Genomic DNA, 9515 nt, shown 5'->3' on the forward strand with positions numbered 1-9515 from the left:
GAAGAAAAACACTGGTGAGCTCAACAATCTCAAACGGCCTGGTAAACCAAGGTTGGTAAAAAAAGGTTGTGGATGTGTTTATGATATTTTCTTTCTGATTCATCAGCCCAATGATGGCTTCCTTGACTCGCAGTGACAACTCTTTGGTCTTCATGTCGACAGACACCAATAGCAGACTCCAAAGGAAAACGTAAAAGCTAGAATCAATACTAGACATTGACAGCTCTCTTATGCATGTACAAATGATGTGACAGAACACACCTGACTAAGCAGAAACACCTGTCAAGCTAATTTTCCAATACTACTGGTTCCCTGAAATAGGGGACTGTATAAAAAGAGTTGTAATTACTAAATGGTGGAACCAATCTGAAAAAAGAAAACACTGAATTAAAGCTGTGAATCTCTCCTTTAACAGTAATAAATAATAATTTCAAATACCAAACAGTTGGGAGTATAGAGTTAAAAGAAGACAAAAGGCTCCCTCTTTCCAATACCTATGGAGGGCACTTTACTTACAGTTGTGGTCAGAAGTTTACATACACTTGTAAAGAACATGTATGTCATGGCAGTCTTGAGTTTCCAATCATTTCTACAACTCTTATTTTTCTGTGATGGATTGATTGAAGCACATACTTCTTTGTCACAAAAAACATTCATGAAGTTTGGTTCTTTTATGAATTTATTATGGGTCTTCTGAAAATGTGACAAAATCTGCTGGGTCAAAAATACAGATACAGCACCTTGAATTATAAATTTTGGTGATGTAGAAAGTTGTGTCAATCAAATTTGCTTCGTGGCATGGCCTCTTAACTTCTTATGAGTGATTATGATTGACTACAGCTGGTGACTTATTTCAGCCATTTAAATAGGGCTCGTTTGATACACTCATTACACTCAGCCAAAAACGCTACAATGGGAAAGTCTAAGGAGCTCAGCACAAATCTGAAAAAGCGCATCATTGACTTGAACAAGTCAGGAAAGTCACTTGGAGCCATTTCAAAGCAGCTACAGGTCCCAAGATCAACTGTGCAAACAATTGTTTGTAAGTATAAAATGCATGGCACAGTTGTGTCACTGCCACGATCAGGACGAAAATGCAAGCTATCACCTGCTGCTGAGAGAAAATTGGTCAGAAGGGTCAACCAAGAACCACCAAAAAGCAGGTCTGCCATGAATTAGAAGCTGCTGGAACACAGGTGTCAGTGTCCACAGTCAAGCGTGTTTTACATCGCCATGGGCTGAGAGGCTGCCGTGCAAGAAGGAAGCCGTTGCTCCAGAAGCGGGCACCTTAAGGCTCGACTGAAGTTTGCTGCTGATCACATGGACAAAGAAAAGGCCTTCTGGAGGAAAGTTCTGTGGTCAGATGAAACAAAAATGTAGATATTTGGCCACAATGACCAGAAATATGTTTGGAGGAGAGAAGGTGAGGCCTTTCACCCCAAGGACACCATACCTACTGTCAAGCATGGTGGTGGTAGTATTATGCTCTGGGCCTGTTTTGCTGCCAGTGGAACTGGTGCTTTACAGAAAGTAAATGGAATAATGAAGAAGGAGGATTACCTCCAAATTCTTCAGGAAAACCTAAAATTATCAGCCAGAAGGTTGGGTCTTGGACGTAGTTGGGTGTTCCAACAGGACAATGACCCCAATCACACATCAAACGTGGTAAAGGAATGGCTAAATCAGGCTAGAATTAAGGTCTTAGAATGGCCTTCACAAAGTCCTGACTTAAACCCCATCGAGAACATGTGGAGTAGGCTGAAGAAACAAGTCTGTGTCAAAAAGCCAACGAATTTAGTTGAACTGCACCGATTCTGTCAAGAGGAGTGGTCAAAGATTCAACCAGAAGCTTGCCAGAAGCTTGCGGATGGCTACCAAAAGTCTAATTGAGGTGAAAATGGCCAAGGGACATTTAACCAAATATTAGCATTGCTGTATGTATATTTTTGACCCAGCAGATTTTGTCACATTTTTAGAAGACCCATAATAAATTCATAAAAGAACCAAACTTCATGAATGTTTTTGTGACAAAGAAGTATGTGCTCCAATCAACAATCAATCCATCACAGAAAAAAAAGAGTTGTAGAAATGATTGGAAACTCAAGACTGCCATGACATACATGTTCTTTACAAGTGTATGTAAACTTCTGACCACAACTGTATGTGAAATCCATTTTATAACTGACACTTTGCCTCTTCCCTTTGAGTGTTTATCTGCTTCAATCAAAATGGGAACTTTACAATAAAGTGATGGAAGAAGGATCTGACATGACATCACAGTGCAGTCAGTGACTAAACCAGTGTGCAAAGCTGTAACACTGACACGATAATGCTGATATTTGGCTGTCAAACTTTTATTTTTATTTTTTATGTTTTTTTAGGGCATTACTGCTTTTTATTGGGATAGAGACAGCAGAGATTGACAGGAAGGATGGAGGGATGACAATGCAAGATATGTCGAGGGTCGGAATCAAACCAGGAACCTTGCAAAAAAATAAAACTGCGCAGGTTAGAAGAAAAAGAAAATGTCAGCCATATTAGTGAGTTTTCACTTTAGCCAAGTTACTTACCAGTACAAATGTTACACTACCAGTACAAATGTTACACTACCAGTACAAATGTTACACTACCAGTACACACGTCTCAAATATGAAATACTAATATTTTAGCCATAAGAGAAAGAAAAGAAACATGGTGGGCATGTCCGTTTTAAGTCTGTAAAACATGTTCTTATGTCTCCATATTACATTAGAGTTGCAGTTGCAGCCTAGAGCAGTGGCTCCAATACATCCCAAAGTCATTCAAACCACAGCTTTGAGGAGGAGGTGCCGCTAAAACAAAGTACTCATCTGCATAGGAATACCTAGTGACCTAATAAACATATAGCCCGCTACAAATATTTTTCTATATATTTCTAAGAAGGAAGTAAGATCTTAATCCAAATTGGCTTACATCAAATGAAACCCTATTGGCACACTGGTCACTTAAAATAATCTGATCAATGAAACATGTGGATGCTCAAAGCAATGCTCTGCCTCTGCATTACCAATAGGAGACTGTCTCTTCAGCTCAGCTTATTTTCACCCAGTGCCTCCTAAGTGTATGTGAGGCTCTGTGGAATCGAAGACCATTAAGAAAGCCAATTAAGACTGGATTCCTGTCACTTTAAAGCACTGCAGGTCTTTACAGAAATACCATTAACAGCTGTACCGCCGCTTATCCCCAATGACAGCACACAGTGGAAAATGGCATTATGATTGTCCAGAGTTTGCTGCACTTCATGATTGCGGTATGTGAGTGTGACAGGGTGTCAGGCTGTGTTCCATCAGTCGTGTAAGGATCTGTTTCTACCAGCTCTCTCTCTGTTTTCAGAATCATTCACACAGAGGGTGGTCTCTGTAAACATGGCAGCAGTTTGCTGCAATCTTTTGTGGAATTTTAAATTGCACAGGAAACTAGCGTTTAATTAACTTCTCTTGTGGATTATCCCTGCAGAGCACTTTACTTCAGATACCTCCATCTTACAACAAAGCCTTGTCACAGAACCACCTTAAAATATAAATCAGCTATCCTATTTAAATTATGACAAATGTACAATATAAATGCAAGTGTTGTACATAATGGTGGACTACCAGTTATTAGAGAGATGGAATCATTTGCAAGCGTTGTTGATAGCCATCGCCAAGAACATGAAAATGTTTACAATTGAGTGCAAATGTGTCCACACGGTGCATTTAGATGAGCCACCAGGTGTCTGGTTAATGAAGACAGGGATTAATCAGCACTGGAAATTCAAAGATCGGGTGCAATAACAATGCAGGAAAGAATAGGTACATGGAATGAAGGGGTACTGGTTATGCAATAAAAAAAAAATGATGATCTCATGTATAGATTGGAAGTGGGTACAACTGTTTTTTTTTTTGTTTTTTTTAAATAGAGCTAGACTAAATATTTTCACCCAAAGATTATAACAGGAGCAGGACAATTCCATAGGACCTGCATCTTAGGCTGTCTTTCATCAGAGGAACTGATGATTCTCTGATCCTATACTCATTCAGTGTCTAAAATGCCTTCTTCATCTAGGTTACTTGTCATTACATAGACAATTAGTGTACTTCACAGAGCGGTTTGGTTCCTCCATTTAGAGCTATTTCTGTGGTAAACTAGAACTTTAATTGTACTCTAAAAAGCACTAAAGCACGACCATACCCAAAGTCTGAGGTATTCCAGCGATGTCCTCATCCACAGGTTCTTAAGCCATAGGCATTCTGAAACACACAAAGGAGCAGGCTGAATTGAGATCAAAAGGTGGAAAAGAATGCCATAAAGGTACATGTGTATTACCAAGGATTTTGTGAATTTTGTGCTGTGTGGTGGATTTGTGACCCGTCATTCCATCCTGCAGCACCAGGGGATTCAGTCACCTGAGACAATCCTACAAACTGTTTGTGTGCATCTGTCAAGGCATACGCACACAGGGGACATTTGTGCAGAACTGTAGGGGTATTGCAGGTTCAAAAGCTTTGCAAATACACTCTTTATAAATTCTAATCAGTATGGAGCAAATTAATTTGTTTTATTAACATTTATATGGTATTTGGATATTGTCGATTCCGTTATTGTCCGAATTATGTTATTCTGTCTGCTTTTCCCGCATAGCAGGATTATCAGAACCTAATGGTAGTAATTATAAACAACAATTTACAAGGCCTACCAAAACAAGGGAGGCCTCTGTTTAATTAGAGTATCATGTTGTATAGTACTGTGAGTGTTTGGCATTCACAGAACTACTTTTGAAGGATACATACAGGCCTATCTAACATGAATACCAATATAAAACAACACATTTAATTGGTTTACTGGGGTTTCCTGCCGCCTTCTCAGTTCTCTGAGTTTTATCTGCCTTGAGCTGATACCATACAATATTTATTCAGTGTTAAAATGGTAGCATTTTCTTTTTCTTCTTTTTTTTTTTACTGTTCAGGGCCTTCTGATGTAGATAAGCAAGCCTTGCAAGGGGATGTGGCAGAGAATAACGAATGTGAAGTCCTGTGGCCGCAAGCATGCGTGACAGTCAGCTGGTTGGGCCCTAGAACACAGGCTCACACACACACAGCCACACACAGACATACATATGCACGGACACACACTTCAAACCATCCTGTGTTTTCACATACACACGCCCACGCACACATACACTCACGCACCATGACAGACAGCAAGGCCAGGATGGGGGAAGTGTAGGGTTTTTCTCTGTGGAGAAACAGTCAGGACTCAAGGGCAGTCCAATGGAATGAATCTAGCAGAATAGCAGACTATTGAATACATCTTCTAGTCAAAATGAGGGAATCTGACAGTTTCAAGTTCAATATCGAAGTCTGAATTAGAAACATACTTTTTCAGCTTGAAGTCTACATTCTTATTCTCAGGGGTGAGTTGTATGGGGTGAAGATGAGCCATCCTTGCAGTCACTCTGGCACAGTAGGTTGGATTCAGATCACTCTCATTGGCATGTCATGTTTGGCTATTAGGATTCTCTCTGGCCAAGGACTGTAGTTACTGCCAAAGTTAACTACTACTGAAGTACTTATGTTGCACATAATCTGTGCTCCCCCTGCTGTTGTGCTTCATTTCTGCCTCTGTTTGATCATCACCACTGCTGAGAGAAATGCTCATTTAGACCTGTAGGCCTGGATTTGGTTGATTGAGCTTTCTCTGACAAATGACTTGTTACACAAAGTTTGATTGATTGATAGTGCAGCCATTTTGGCTCAATTACAGCAGCAGTTTGCGCTGATCTTATAACTGTGTGGATTTAATAGGGAGATGGATGCTAACAGCTGTTACTTACTGTACAATAGGTAAGGTCATCTGAATTGGTTCTATAAAAGGATCATTTTAAAACTTAAAATTAACAAATGTTTCCATAGTGTCTTTTTCACAAAGAGCACCTGTGCTCCTAAATTGACAACATTTTAATTCCTTGCATATATCGAGCGAACTAGCAGTGAGTACCACTTACCAGAAGCTCCATTTATAATGTGTTAATGGAATGTATAATGAGTCAACTGAAACAGTAACATTTAACAGTTTCATTTAACACTTAATTTTCTACAAAATAAAGTAGCCTAGTGCAAAAACTAATTTAGTTTATTTTGTAATCATAAAGTTGCCATAACACATTGCTTCTAAATTATTTATTCAGCTTGCACCTTCACAGTTCCAGATGCATACTGTATGTGAGCAAAACACTGGCACTGTGGAGCCCTGAGAGTGAGGTGAAGGTGGTGCTGTGCTCCATTATTAACAAGCACCTGGAGCAGGCCATGGTGTGGTCTACAGGGCCATGTTCAGGCTTGTTTGGGCTAATCTTGAATAATTTAACGGAGGTAGAGACGGCTACGGTTCATATAACCAAGCCTGTGGAAAAAAGGTCATTATTATTCCAGGGACAGAGTCTGGGCGGGAATAATAAGCCTAGTCATTGTGTTACAGTCAAGTACACTGACTTAGAGAAACCTGCGCGGCTCTCCTTTTTCAACATTATGGGGTAGCAATCATGAACAAAAAGGTAGCTTTCATCTAAACAAACTGGAAAAGGTAATATTACAATACTTTTGTATCAATGAATAAAATAAACATGTTCAAGCAGGTTTTTCCAAAAAATGCTTTGCTTGAAAAATCATGGAAGAATATCCAAACAGCAACAGTTCACAGTTGCCAATGCTAAACATAACTTTACAGGCAGTGAACAAAACGGCAAGCATGACTAGTATGCAGAGGAGAAACCAATGTGTACCCCCAGTATAAGACAAGAATGATTGTTGTGCATGTTCCATTATGAAAGGAATAAATAGAAACAAGGACCGGGAGTAATGGATGAGTAACCTATAGACTACATGTATGGGTGAGTAACCTATAGACTACATGTATGGATGAGGGGATGACTAACCTATAGACTACATGTATGGGTGAGGGGATGATGGGGAGGGAGAGAGAGAAAGTGATAAAGAGAGAGAGAGAGAGAGAGAGAGAGAGGCCAGGAAAGCAGGACAGAATACAGAGTGAATGAACAGCCCCTCACCTTCTGAACGTATGCCACAACAAGCTCCAGACTCATCGCTTCAAGTGCGCGCCTCGGCTCTGGGAAACTCAATCCAGCACCAAATGTCCTTCTTCCACTTCTCTTCCTCTCTCTCGTCCTCCTCCCTCCCTTGGCATATGAACCACTGGGCAACTGATAACCTGAAACAAAAGCAGGTGGATGGAAAAACACGGCCGGCGTCAATACCTCTGAGCTGTCAATCTCTGGACTCCTGAGATACGTTGAGGACCCAGACAAAGCCAGGGCTCAGGGGACAGACAGCTTGTGAAAGTATCATACAGGAGTCTGTTTCATTCTCTTAGTCTTTACATTCACTTCACTGTCTGACGTGGCTTCCACTTTCTCCTTGGAATGGGCCTGAATAATTTTCTGTGTTGAACTTATGAGAGGAGATAGGTAGCGCAGTGCGCCAAGGATGATGACAAGCTACTTCTAGACAAAACAATTAATTTAGTTTTCAATTTGATTAGATTACAGGAACAAATATAAGATAATAGGCTTAGTACAAAACAAAATATCTAGGCTACATAAACATTGAATCATCTGTCTAAAAGCAAAACTTGTGTCCAGCACATAATCTCTTATTGTTGGCTACAAAGGAATCACTTTCTAAAACTGTGTGCATAGCGAAAAGGCGTACATGTGAGAGGGACGAGTCTTGCTTGAGCTGTTGCGTTGTGTTAATTGTATCACCCCAGTGAACATTTGACTGACCCTGGACGTCGATATTGTGTCCTATATGCATCCAGGCTGGCCGGACACTTTTTTGGCCCTAATATTGACATTCAACATGGGTCCACGAAAAGACCAGAAAAGTACTTACTAAAACATTGAATTTGAACAATATGAACAAGATGATGGAATATATCAATGTTTTTAGACAGATGCTGTAATTAGAGAAATATAGCCCAAAAACTGTTTAAAGTATTTAATGGACATGTGGGAACTACTTACCAATATGTTTGGCGCACTTCCTGTCCAGTTGTGTAGGGTTGTTCAAATCTGCTGAAGTGTGTTGCTGTTATGACAAGTGAATATGCACCACCTGACTCACAGCTTTAAAATTTTAAGTACAAGAAAGAGGTACACAATTGTCTAACTGCTTTCTACGCAAGTTAGGGGAATTGTTTTGATCTGATGGAGTGCTGGAAAGATAATTCAATGTTTTATATGCACGTTAGTCAAGTCACGTACTTATTAGTAGGCTACCATTTAGCACGCTAGCTCACAGGGCAGCCAAAAGTCAGCTAGCCCGACGATAGCCACAGAGCATGCCGTATGGTTAGTCAAACAAGTCTAGGTTAGAATTGTATTGTATATAGAATTGTATATGTTGAAATGTGGCAACATTGAAAATGTTTCAACAACCTAAAAACACAACCTCAAATGGACGTCAGCAAACACTAACTTTGGGCCCTGTATTGGCTGGTCTTGCGGCGTCGACGTGATTTCAACGGCCAATCCACATTGAAAAGTTCACCGGGATATCTGGATCAACAGTGTATGCCCTGCCATTATAGCTACATTGATCCTACGTGACATGACGTGTGCTTTGTGCTGTTGCATTTATGTTGTGAAAGCCTGTAGTTATAATAATAGGCCATCAGGGTGTCCTCTGATGTTTCTGTGAAGTGTTGGATTGAATGTTCGAAGAGTTGTGCATGGAGTTGTACGTTGAACATCTGCCAATTTGTTGTTACATTTGTTCTGTGTTTTGGACAGGGTAGGGGGGCCCAGACAAAAGTATAGCCCCAGGACCCATGGTAAGCTTAATCCGGCCTGGTCACACGCTCCATTTTGGGTGTTGGAACATGATATTGGCATTCCTAGAACGTTGAGATTAACTCTTCAACTGTGGCATTTGTCAAATTTATTTCAGAGTGCCTATGACTGATTATGATTAGGCAAGCCAAAAAATGTGAATACTAGTTCATGATTTTCATCGTTGCAGCCCTACACTAAAACCATTCCTCTGTGCACTAAATCTAGCCTCTCTTCTCTGCACAGTGTCAAAATGATGATCATACAATCTTAATAACTGGGTTCTAACTGTGCAACAGATTCAAAGACTATCTATACACTAATAACCAAGTGTCTTCAAACTAATTGTGAACCTTTTACAAACCCCAAAAAGTATAGCCAAACTTCAACCTTACTCTAAAAATATGAGGCTTGCTACCAAACCTTTCATCTGTGTGTGGCTTCCCTATAAGACAAATTGGTTTAAAGTGCACCTGCACAACAACCCAGCAAGTGCATGACAAATACCCTCAACCAAGCTGACAAAGAACCTGACTCAATAGCCTGAATTCACAAGGTTTTTTCACCACTCATTTGGACAAAGAAATACTTTAAGGTCTTTAAGGTGGATGTCCTTAGTTCAGGGAGACAATACAATAAACACATTTAT

General features: G+C 40.1%; 1 protein-coding gene across 1 annotated transcript in view; it reads right to left on the reverse strand.

Annotated features, from left to right (window-relative positions):
- tjap1 (tight junction associated protein 1 (peripheral)) overlaps window positions 1-4270 on the reverse strand; it is a gene marked incomplete at its 3' end in the record, with an annotated part of 33837 nt that extends 29567 nt beyond the window's left edge. Inside the window, exon 1 of the mRNA XM_083694422.1 lies at window positions 4210-4270. The remainder of the gene's footprint in view (window positions 1-4209) is intronic.
- Window positions 4271-9515: the final 5245 nt, after the last annotated feature.

The sequence above is a fragment of the Argentina silus genome, assembly GCF_951799395.1.
Source record: "Argentina silus genome assembly, chromosome: X".
NCBI lineage: Eukaryota > Metazoa > Chordata > Actinopteri > Argentiniformes > Argentinidae > Argentina > Argentina silus.